Here is a 12919-nt window from a genome sequence, read left to right on the forward strand (position 1 = left end):
TACCTGCAAAACAAACGGAGACACCGGTTGGGTGGTGCTCCGCCTCCGACGCACAAGTCAGTAACTTGAAACGGAATAGAGAGAACGGAAATTTAGGTAGGTATCTGCTCGGATTCCAAGCTCAGGTCTTTCTCTGATGTGAGAGAATAAGGGTGTAATTAATGATTCAATGTGTCCCTCAAGGTGGGGAAATATCTCCCTATTTATAGGGTCGTTGGAAAATGCGCCCCTATCTAGGTCACTTGACCTAGATTTTAGTGGGCTGCGCCGTTTTACGGCGCTCCTAGGAGTTTGGGCCTTCAGAAAGCTGCCAATTCAGAAACATATCTGAGGGCACCAAGTGTCAAGAGGATGTTGAGCCACATGGGCTATCCTGACCTTGACACGTGGCGGCCTCTCATTGGTCCACGTGTCTAGGGTAAAAATACCCTAAACAAAGTGCTTGGTACCGTGCCTGAGAAACATGAATGCTAAGTGAGTGATGGACCGCATGATCTAAGATTGCCTACATTGATTTAAAAGAATGAAAAAAAAAAATCAAAGCAAAAAAAAATGTTGAAAATAAACTTGCAAAATTCAAATTTTCAAATTCACAATTACACATCTTGGGGGGTTCTCTCGGGTCTTGAGCCTTTTACCCCTTTCTTCCTTAAACCATCAACTTAACCACATTACAACCCTGGAAAGACCTCTTTGAGGTGTACATACACTTGTCCAAAGTTCGGTTAGAGCTACGTTCGGCCTGATTCCTAACAGATACGTAGGCAACCTCACATTGAGGTGCGGCCACATTCATATGCATGATCGAGTCAAAGAATATCCAACGCTTAATCCTATGACCCTATCCATCTAGAGCTAGACTTGGGGGCTTGAACCCACATCGTTTAGCCTACCCAGCCTAAAGAGTCATCATCTTTGACTCTTCACACATATATTTCCATCACCATAACCTTTGCAGCCAGCCTTAGTATCACATTCACACACTTTACTCACACATACATAGCCATATCATCTTTTCCTTAGGAACCCTTTATCGTGAAATCTTGTTTCCCTAGTGCGCATGCTTCATCATCTTTCAAGACAACACTCATTAAAAGAAACATTGTATACTTGCTTAGCTTCTTGACCTGAGCAATGTTCATAGTTTCATGCATCGCATAATGTGCTGAGCAACATTTATATATCAATGATTTGTAATCATACAAAGCATATCGTTCTTAGCTCCTTGACCTAAGAAACGTTCATTATGAAATAATCACTTCATCTATATACGTGCTTAGCTTCAAGACCTAAGTGACGTTCAAGATCGTTTCTTTACACCATATATGATGCTTAGATCCATGACCTAAGTTTATTCACCTATCGTGTCACATGAAGTAATTGCCCTTAGCCTCCATAGCCTAAGAACATGCATCATGCATACATTATACTCAAGACGAGCAGTTCAATATGACAAGAAGAAAATTCATGTGATTCATTTCGTCTTGCTCAACAAGGAAGTTCAAAACTTCTTCCCTTTTTTATCATGACTTTTATTTTGGGGAAGTTTAAAAACAAAACTTCATTTTTCACGTCTTTCTTTTTCGGGAGAAAGTAGGTACCCTCCACTCATGACGAAAATGACGGAAAATTTTTGCTTTTGCATTTTTAATTGCTTGTGTCAGTGCACACACTCACTCAAGACACACACAATCACAAGCCATACACATGTCATGTCATGTCAAGTTAAACTTGGTCAAGTCAGTTGGTCAAGTCAACCACAGTATATACGAGTCCCTTGGCAAATTTTATTTTGCAGGTCTCATCTACAGCCCACGTTCGGGGACAAGTGGACCATGTACAGCCCACGTCCGGGGACAAGCGGACCATTTACAGCCCACGTCCGGGGACAAGCGGACTATTTATAGCCCATGTCCGGGGACAAGCGGACCATTTACAGCCCACGTCCGGGGACAAGTGGACCATCTACAGCCCACGTCCAGGGACTAGCGAACCATTTACAGCCCACGTATGGGGACAAGCGGACCATTTACAGCCCACGTTTGGGGACAAGCGAACCATTTACAGCCCACGTTCGAAGACAAGTGAACCAACTACAGCCCACGTTCGGGGACAATTGAACCTGCCAAAATCAGACAAGTCTTTCCTCAAGCATGGAAAGTGTCATCTGGTAAATTTCTTCAAGCATAGAAACCTTCCAAAATCATCTGTCGACTTTCCTCAAGCATGGAAAGTATTATCGGTGGGTTTCTTCAAGCATAGAAAACCGCCAAATTCCTTTGTCGGCTTTCCTCAAGCATGGAAAGCATTATCGGTGGATTTCTTCAAGCATAGAAAGCCACTAAATTCATGTGCCAACTTTCCTTAAGCATGGAAAGTATCATCCGGTAGATTTCTTCAAGCTTAGAAAGCTACCAAACACATCAGTCGACTTTCCTCAGGCATGGAAAGTATTTCAACAAAACGTCATTCGCTGGATTCCTTCAAGCATAGGAAGCTACCAAACTCATTTGTCACCGATACACTGGTGTCAGATAAGCATTCTATTCCTTTACTCTTTTATCTGTGGAACTAACATTTTTCTGCAGGTATCGGCGTATACAGAGTGATTTAGGATCACAGAGCGTCTTAAATCATTTTCCGTCCCTATCGACTAATTTGACTATCGTTTTCAAAACTGACGTTTCTACAAACTCAATCAAAGTGGGGGCTTCTGTAGACACCTAAAAATGTCTCCTCAAAACCAAACCCGATGATGAACACCTTTCACCGCCATTATTGGTCGGGTTGAGTATTTAATATTTGGAGTGCTTAAATCCATGTTCTATCCAATATATTTCATGAACTAATCCATTTCCTAGCTCATTTCCCTAAACCATAGCTTGTTATCCACTTTTCGTGTCTACGTCGCAAAACCGAGAGAAACTGATTTTATGGCTATATAATTTTGGTCCAATTATTATTTGGTTTAATAGGCCTTGAAATAATCTTTCCAACCATATATCATAAGCCCAATTCCGAGCTATAACGAAAAAGATATGAGCAAAACACTAAACTCGGCCCAAAACCGACACCCTTCCACTAAAACGGTCATATCTTAAAATATAAAAATCATTTTGACCAGATTCTAATTTTGTTAGAAATAAGACTTGATAAGCTTTCCAATGATATATTATATTCCTTATTCCTTGTTACAGATCAAAAGTTATGATGATTTTAAAAACGGGTAAAAAACTGGAACTACCGCGCAAACAGCATAACTGCCGCGTCGCGGAAGAGAGTGACGTGGCACGGGGCTTTGTACTGTGTCACGGCAGTCTGTAACGTGTCGCAGTACACATACCGTGACACGGTGATTTTCCGCGCCATTTTCGCATGCTTATTCCACCGTGACACGGTCTATTTTACCAAGCCGCGGTGGACTTTGCCGTGTCGCGGTGGGCATTTCCGTGTCGCGGTATTCTTTGCCGTGTCGCGGTACATGGGATCGGATTTGCTCGTGTCTTTTCCGCATGAACCCTTCACGCGTTGTCACTTCCCGTAGGTCAAATATGTCCCGCGTCACACTAATTTCCCCCGTGACACAGTAGAATATGTCGTGTCGCGGTAGAATCTACCGTGTAGCGGTAACCTTTTTTAGGGTTTTTTATCCTCTTTTTAGGGTTCCGTATTTCCCGTGTTTTATCCGCATTATTTTTTCATGCGCAAACCCCCCGCGTCACACAACAGTTCCACGCGTCACATAAGTTTCCCCCGTGTCGCGGTGGAATCTGCCGTGTCACGGTAGGGTTTTTAGGGTTTTTATCCATTTTTTTAGGGTTTCATGTGTTCCCTACTCATTTTCCCTATAAATACCCCCTCCTCTCTACAGTTCGGGGCACCAATAATCATTCTCTCTCACCTTACACCAAAAATCATTCTCTTCTCCCTCTTTAACCTAATTTCTAGCCTCCTTATTCTTCCATAATAATTCCCCTAAGCGCTCCAAGGAATCCATACTTAACCCGGGGTTCCGTCCTTAAGCAAAGGCGTGAAAGGTAGAACTGTTTGAGGGTTTGGCCTCAAATCAACTCTATTTAATTTAATTTAATTTAATTATTGTTTTATTATTATTTCCTTGAAGTTACTAACTAGTTTATTATTTCATAGTTGCAAGCAAATATAATCAAAGTAAGAATTATGCTCTTTTTATTTCTATTATTTTTCTAACGATTTTATATTGTTGGATTTATTGTTAAATTGCTTCCAATATTAATGTTTATTCTATTATATTTATTGATTACCATATTGCATGTTAAAGGGAATATGTTATTGAAAATCACGCCTAATAAGATAATTTGGACAACCGGTTTAAGTTCCTTTTTAATCTTGTTAATAATTAAAGTGATTACTAATATTTTAGAATTATATGTTGCATTAATATTTAACCAATTTAGCCTAATAATAGTTTGGAGCAAATTGAATATTTTATTTGCATGCCTTTGAGATCGCAGGAATCACTTTTCACTATAAGAATCGAGTAGAGGCTAATACGGGCGAATGTGACTCCATGACTCACTTCGTACCATCATCCCCGATCCTCCTTTCGTGGTTCCGAACCATATGGAGTTAGTAATCTCATGGATTATGAATGGGGTGTAACCTTCACGGGTCAATCGTTGTTGCCTTCGTTGTCCCTTATTCGTGGTTGCCTTAAATGATCCGTGAACGGTTTACAAGTTCCTTAAAAAAACTTGTTGGCGTCTCCCTACTTTCCTTGTCCCTAATCATATTATGTCAATTCCCACTTCCTATGAGTGTCAAGCATATTCACACATGCTTTAACGTAGGCACACTTCGAACGACGCCTACATAAGTATTTTTTTTTTTATTATTTAATAAGTATAACTTAGAAAGAAAATACATTTAACTTCTATATATTCTACTGGGTACATCTGTAAAATCTCTCACAACAACAATGATAATCACTCGATTCAATACTAGACGTCGCGTGTGACCATAATAAAAATGATAATCTGTATTATTATTCAATCAATGTAGGATCAATAATGAAAGTGCTCCAAAACCATAATCCTTACCTCATGACCAAGAAGGATAAAAATAAAAAGCTCTTACCTTCCCTCAGTGTCATTAACTGTTGAATCACTTCCATGTTTAGCCTTATGTATATTTTGTATATATATGGGAAAGAAAAGTGAAGGTAGCCATGTCTGCAAGAAGATAATATAGTACAATTTCACGAACTTTTGATTAGTTATTTACAACAACAAAATGCAAACTTCTCATCATATACTGTACAAGAAATCAATTGATTCTTGTAAAAAAAAAAAAAAAAAAAAAAAAAAAAAAAAAAAAAAAAAAAAAAACTCTTAGATAACCCTAACTAACAACCTATGACGAACTCTTGTTAAAACACAATAGACACTTGCATAATTCCCAACACTGAAATTTCTTTGTCTTACTTGGAGTGGTATATAATTAATAAGCTCATGGTTTTATCTTTACCCTTCAGTTTGTGGGTTTTACATGGTATAGGATGTAATTTGGGCTTGCTTATGGTCTAATGGGTATATTAGGCTTTTCTATATATTTATTAGTATATATAAACAAAAGATGTCTAATCTAGTAATCTTAGTCAAGCTAAGGGTTGAGAGCATTGATACAAATAAATATTTATTGTGAATATTATTTAAGTGTTAGGAGTGATGATATTCAAAGCTTTAAATTTAATTAAAGAGTGAATTAACTAAGAGTGATCTAAAGAAATTAAAATCCTAATCAAAGAATCATAATGAATTCAGATAGAAATTAGTTAAAATCTCAATCCTGATTCTTTGATTAGGATTTTAATTTCTTTGATCATTTTTAAATAAGGGGGATGGTAATTTTTTAAGTCACGTGACTAGTCAACGCCGGAGTTAAAAAGTCAATCACCGGAATGTGACGTCAAGGTCCCTCTAAACAATAAAACAAACTTATAAGGTCCTTTTAGACCACTTTAAACATATAAGGTCTTTTCAAATAACATAGTGAACATATAAGTCCCTTCTAGACAAATTTTCCAAAACAATAATGGTTATTACTTAACTATAGATGATTACTCAAGAGGGATGTTTGCTACCTAAACTTAGGTAATCGCAACTCTAAAATTGTTGTTTCTTTGCCTCATCACTCTAGCAATCAACTCCACTATGTAGTACCGGGTAACTTCTTATACAAAAATATATTTAACATATTCCAAATAATTTTCATGTAAGCTAAAAATACTTCTAAGTCATGCTTAATTCCATAATATCTTTTGACCTTTTGAAACTTTAAAATTATAAAAAATTCAATATTTGAGCTTTCTCTCAAGCCTTTAAGACTTAACAACTCAATATGTTAAGGAGATGGAGTTAAAATGATCAAAGACTAGTAATCCAAATTAAAAATAATTTCCTATGACATATACTCGTCATAAAAAAAATAGAAATAATATCGAAGCCGTGACTTTTAGGTGAGTGCATCGTGAATTTTTTCTTCCATAATCCATAACTGGTGCATGTATGTTAATTTAATTAAAGAGTGAATCAAAGAATCATAATTCACTCAAAGAAATGAACAAGAATGATCAAAGAAATTAAAATCCTAATCAAAGAATCCTAATCAAAGAATCAGGATTGAGATTTTAACTAATTTCTATCTGAATTCATTATGATTCTTTGATTCTTTGATTAGGATTTTAATTTCTTTGATCATAATCAAGAAGGCCGGGGAAAAGAACTTAATAAGAGAACTTACTGGAGATGTAGCATAACTCATGGTTAAATGAACAAGTATCATGAAGAAAATTGAAGCAAAAAGATTAAATCTGAGACTGCGAAATCCTATATATATATATATATAAAAAAAAAATTATTGAATTTGTCATGTAGAGCATATGATAAAAATCTAAATAAATGTATTGGTATTATTTACGCTCTAAAGGATATTGAATAATACCTTTAAAAGTTTCAATAGGGTTAATAATTCCATCTCCATTTTCATCAAAGAAGGCAACATGTTGTTGTAGCACCGACATATTTTGATGTTTATGACTCATAGTGCCATTTACATTGTTTGTATCTGGGGCAATCATTGCTCGAGCCACATCTAATTTACATAATTAATTATAGATTATTTGCAAATTCTTGGGATAGAAATAAAGAATAAGATTACTCTTAACATTCAAAATATTATACAGCTAGTTATGCTATTAAATTAAAGGTAGAGAGAGAAAACAAAGGGTTTTAAGAATTTTATATGTGTGCATATATCTATAGTATTAGATTGCTTGTATAATGAGAGTATTAAATATTTTACTAGTGAGAATTAAGATATAGAGAACATTCAAACTCATTAAGAAAAATGCTAAATAAGAGATGGAGGGTTCTATGCTCCATATAATAAAAAGTTGAAATACTTCCTTTATTTTTTTTTACATACACTATTTAAATCTTAACTTTCACCATCAATATACTTATTCTTCTATTCTTTTATGTTCTACTCAATTACTATAAACAATCTAATAAAGAAAAATAAATAAAAAAATATTATGAGTGATTGTAAGATAAAGTAAGAGAGATAATTTAAAAACATGTGTTTGTGTAAGAAGGTGTATACATAAAGTAAAAGAGAGAACATGAAAAGTATAATAATTATGGAGGTTGAATAGATAAGATGGTAAAAATGATGTGCCAAAAATAGAATAAAAAGGTGAGTAGAATTAAAAAAAAAGGATGATATGGAGTAATTAATATTTTTTTTTAAGGTTGCCCACCCGGTTCACCGGAGCTTAGCTCCGACTACATCCGGATCCGACTCGGGTAGCACACCTAACTTATGGTGGGTGAGTATCCCAACAAGAGTTTCTGCATACGGTGAGGCTCGAACCCGAGACCTCCCTTAAGCGACATCAAGTTGCTTACCACTTGAGCCAACTCTTGTTGGTGGAGTAATTAATATATTAGTACATTCTCGTCAAGAAAACAAAATTAGTACATAACAATGATAAAAACAGATGGTGTAATTAATATATTACTCATAGTATACAACAGAGCAAAAAGTCAAAGAGAAAAAAGTCAAAGTGATGGTTTCATTGGAAAAAGAGGCAATGTAAATTTTAAAATGAAAAACTACATACATGCACCAGTTATGGATTATGGAAGAAAAAATTCACGATGCACTCACCTAAAATTCACGGCTTCGATATTATTTCTATTTTTTTTTATGACGAGTATATGTCATAGGAAATTATTTTTAATTTGGATTACTAGTCTTTGATCATTTTAACTCCATCTCCTTAACATATTGAGTTGTTAAGTCTTAAAGGCTTGAGAGAAAGCTCAAATATTGAATTTTTTATAATTTTGAAGTTTCAAAAGCTCAAAAGATATTATGGAATTAAGCATGACTTAGAAGTTTTTTTAGCTTACATGAAAATTATTTGGAATATGTTAAATATATTTTTGTATAAGAAGTTACCCGGTACTACATAGTGGAGTTGATTGCTAGAGTGATGAGGCAAAGAAACAACAATTTTAGAGTTGCGATTACCTAAGTTTAGGTAGCAAACATCCCTCTTGAGTAATCATCTATAGTTAAGTAATAACCATTATTGTTTTGGAAAATTTGTCTAGAAGGGACTTATATGTTCACTATGTTATTTGAAAAGACCTTATATGTTTAAAGTGGTCTAAAAGGACCTTATAAGTTTGTTTTATTGTTTAGAGGGACCTTGACGTCACATTCCGGTGATTGACTTTTTAACTCCGGCGTTGACTAGTCACGTGACTCTCACGTGACTTAAAAAATTACCATCCCTCTTATTTCCCCCCCCCCCCCTTTTTCCCACCATTCTTCTTTCTCTCTCTTCTTATCCCTTTAATTTCTCTCTCCTCTGGTATTCTCTGAGGAATAAACAATGAAGGAGTGAAGATTAAGTCCAGAATTCATTGCTCCCATCTTCTTCTCTCTCATTCATTTTCAGTTGCGCATTTGTACTTCAATTTTTTTTCTTTTTTTGGTCTCCAATGGCGAAAGGGAAAAAGGGGCAAAACGTGGCAAGGAATTTATGTTCTCTGTCTAAAAAAATATATAAAACTAGGTAAATCAACTAAATTGAACTTAATTTTGTAAATGGCAAACGAAAATTAGGGTTTTTGGAGTATTTTGCGATGTTTTTTTTGTGAACGAAAATTGTTTGGTTGCATGCGTGTATGTTGAATTACTTGTTGGTAATTGGATTCATGAATTGAATATTTGTTTAATGTTGAATTTTGGGAAATTATTTGTTTAATTGGATTCATGAATTGAATTTTGCAAAGAACTTAACTTAATCTTAAAAGATTGGGATTTGGGGAAAAAAAATCGTAAGCAATGTTCTTACCTGATGCGAAAAGGAATTAATCGGAAGATTCTTGCTTGAATTTCTTCAAAAACTTAAGGAACACAATTCATTAAATTGATGAACCCCATTCGTGAGGAGAGAGAAGCAATTTAGGGAAAAATTCTGGGCAAATAGGGGGAAAAAAATAGGAGGGAGGGTAGTTTTTAAGTCACGTGAGAGTCACATGAATAGTCAACGCCGGAGTAAAAAAGTCCAACGTCGGAATCTGGCGTCAAGGTCCCTCTAGACAACAAAACAAACTTATAAGGTCTTTTTAGACCACTTTGAACATATAAGGTCCTTCCAGACAAAATAGTGAACATATAAGTCCCTTCCAGATAAATTTTCCTACTGTTTTTGGTGACAATTGATGCATTTTATAAAAGAGTTGATTTTAAAAGTTCAACTAATATTATGGCTTGGGCAATGGCTCTCATATAATTAATGATCGTACCTCTGATTGATCATGACTCAATCTTCTTAAATTTTATTTTTCATTTTATCATTAATGAATGAATGACACATTCGACTAAATTAAAAATAAAAGATGGAGCTAGAGAGAGTGAGATGAAGAGGAAGAATTTAATTTGTTGAGTTAAATTAAAGTGAAGGTTATAGAAATTAAAGAATCAAGAAAAGAAAAAGGTTAGTTTGTAAAGAATGTTAAAGGAGAGGAGGACCTGTGCTGGATTGGTTTGTATTTTCTACTTAGTAAAGATAGATAAGTATAGATTTATTTTACATTTATAAATAAATAATTTCCTCAAAACTTAATAACTAAAAATCACTACAAAGGATCCTTAATGAGACATCATGATTTTATTAGGTTTTAATTTATTTATTATTAGAACTTTAATTAATTCCAATGCCTATGTATCCATATTATTTGTATGAAATTCATTATTATTTACTACAAATAAAGTAGATCCAATTTGGAAAAAAAAAATAATATATCATATGGATATAAAAAAATGTGAAATGATATCTTAAGAATTTAGAGCACAACAATTGTATATATTAATTTACTTGACAGTTGAGGGCAAACTAATTAATCAAGTCGGGTGTGTGTGTATGTGTATATATATGCAATAATACACATACATCAAGGGAAAAGAAACATAAGGTGAGGTAGGGTGGGGTGGGGTGGAAAGGGGTATATAGGGGCGTGCAAATATAAAACCAGACATGAATAGACCATACTAGTTCGATCTGACATATTCTTATTTGGTCTCATGTTGTCCATAGAATAAGGCGATTTGGGGATCCAGCTCGAGTTAAAACCGATATATTGGTTTAGATCAAACTAAATACCCGACCGACTTATATCCTTGGTATATATTTAACCCTAGTCTCCTCTAGCTAAGCCTCCTTATATAAAAGCATGGATGCTTTTCATTTCTTACTTTTCACACTCAAGTAATCAATTTCTCAATTCCTTCTTTCTTCCCTCACCGACAACAAGCAATGATCTACGTATCACTGCATCAACGAGATCGACTTAATTACTCTTAAGGGAGTCAAAGATTTAATTCCTTAGAAAAGACAAGGATGGGCAACAAGCGTATCATTTTAATGTTGTGATACTATGTGAAGGGCTCAAATGTGCTTTAATGGCAAGGTACAGAGAGGTAGCAAATGTGAAAGCTCTAGAGGGAATTTAATATTTTACATGCGTATATATAGCAAATATAAGTTTTTTGTAGTAACATCATATAGCCTATGCAAGTAAGGTGCTACAACAACTTTATTTTAATAATTATAATAACATAACTAAAAAACTAGTATATCCGATTTTAAAGCGAACTGGATCGAAATTTTCAAGTACAGCCCGTTCAAGAACGAAATTATTCAGATCCGGTCCCCCATCTCCAAAATTTCCCAATTTTGGTTTTGGTCCAGTCCAATTTTGAACCGGTGTAAATTACTAGGCGTGATGACTTGAAAAGAGACACTTACAAGGTTTAGGAAGCTTTGTTTCTAAATCAGTTTTGATTGACCTCTCTGATGTGACTGGCGCCTTTTGGGCTACTGTTTCGATTGCTATGTCTTTTGACCCTTGCCCCCATTATATTTGTTTCTCTACCTCCTTGGTCTCCCTCGCAATTTGTGTTTCCTCTCTGATAAAAGTTTGAAAATGTAGAGATGAACGCTCGTTTAGTTAATCGAACTATATGTTATATGTAGAAGGCATGCATAAGAGGAAAGGAGTGTTTGCCATATTGCCTTGTGTGTTACCACTTATCAATAGCTCTCCTCTTATTTTATCAATTTATGTATGCAAGGATGTTAAATCAGAGGCAAATTAATATGAATATACTTCTCTGTGTATTGCTCATTGATATTCACGGCCATTACATGTATATATAACACTAGGGTAACAAACCCCTAAGCCCTACAATATTCTACCATATCTTTTCACAAGATAAGTTTCCTAAATTATATCACAATATCACAAAATTATCCTAGAGTATCTAGAATATCTCCAATACCCCCCCCCCTCAAGTTGAAGCATATGGATCATAAATGCCCAACTTTCGGAGTAAAAAATCAAATTTGACCTTTCCCAAAGCCTTCGTGAAAATGTCGGCCAACTGAAGTGTCGTAGGCACATAAGACGGGGTTATGAGGCCTTGTGTAATAGCATCCCTAACAAAATGACAATCAGTTTCAATATGTTTCGTTCTCTCATGAAACACCGGATTCTTCGCAATATATAATGCCGATTGACTGTCACAATTGAGGTGCATGCCACTGTCAAGTCGCACACCCAAATCTCTCAAAATCCGCTTTAGCCACTTCAATTCACGAGTGCACGCGAACATAGACCTGTACTCTGCCTCTGCGGAGCTCATAGCTACCGTTGGCTGTTTCTTGGTCTTCCATGACACAGGAGATAAGCCAAGAAACACAAACCAACCTGTCAACGAACGCCGAGACAATGGACAACTCGCCCAATCTTAATCACACCATCCTTCCAACCGTAGAGCACTATCAGACCTTAGCAATATACCCTGACCTGGACTCTTCTTCAAATATCTCACAACTCGTAGGGCAGCATCCCAGTGCTCTACCCTCAGACTCTGCATAAATTGAGACAGAATATGCACATAATAGGCCAAGTCCGGCCTAGTGACAGCTAAATATATCAAACGCCCTATAAGGCGTCTATATCGCTCAAAATCAACAAATAACTCCCCATCTGCCAGGGCCAACCTGTGGTTTTGCGCCATGGGAAAATCTGCTGGTTGTGCATCAAGCAACCCTGTTTCAGTAATAATGTCTAAGGCATACTTTTTCTGGCACATGAAAATTCCCTGCTTGTTTCTGGCTATCTCTAGCCCCAAAAAATATTTTAATACGCCTAAGTCCTTCATCTTGAAGCAGTCACCTAGATATGCTTTGAATGATAATAAGGCAGCTTTATCATTCCCTACAACAATTAAATCATCAACATAAACAAGCACATTAAGTTGCATTTTCCCTCTTGTCAGAGTAAACAGAGAATAATCATAG

The sequence above is a fragment of the Chenopodium quinoa genome, unplaced genomic scaffold (genome assembly GCF_001683475.1).
Source record: "Chenopodium quinoa cultivar QQ74 unplaced genomic scaffold, ASM168347v1, whole genome shotgun sequence".
NCBI classification, from domain to species: domain Eukaryota; kingdom Viridiplantae; phylum Streptophyta; class Magnoliopsida; order Caryophyllales; family Amaranthaceae; genus Chenopodium; species Chenopodium quinoa.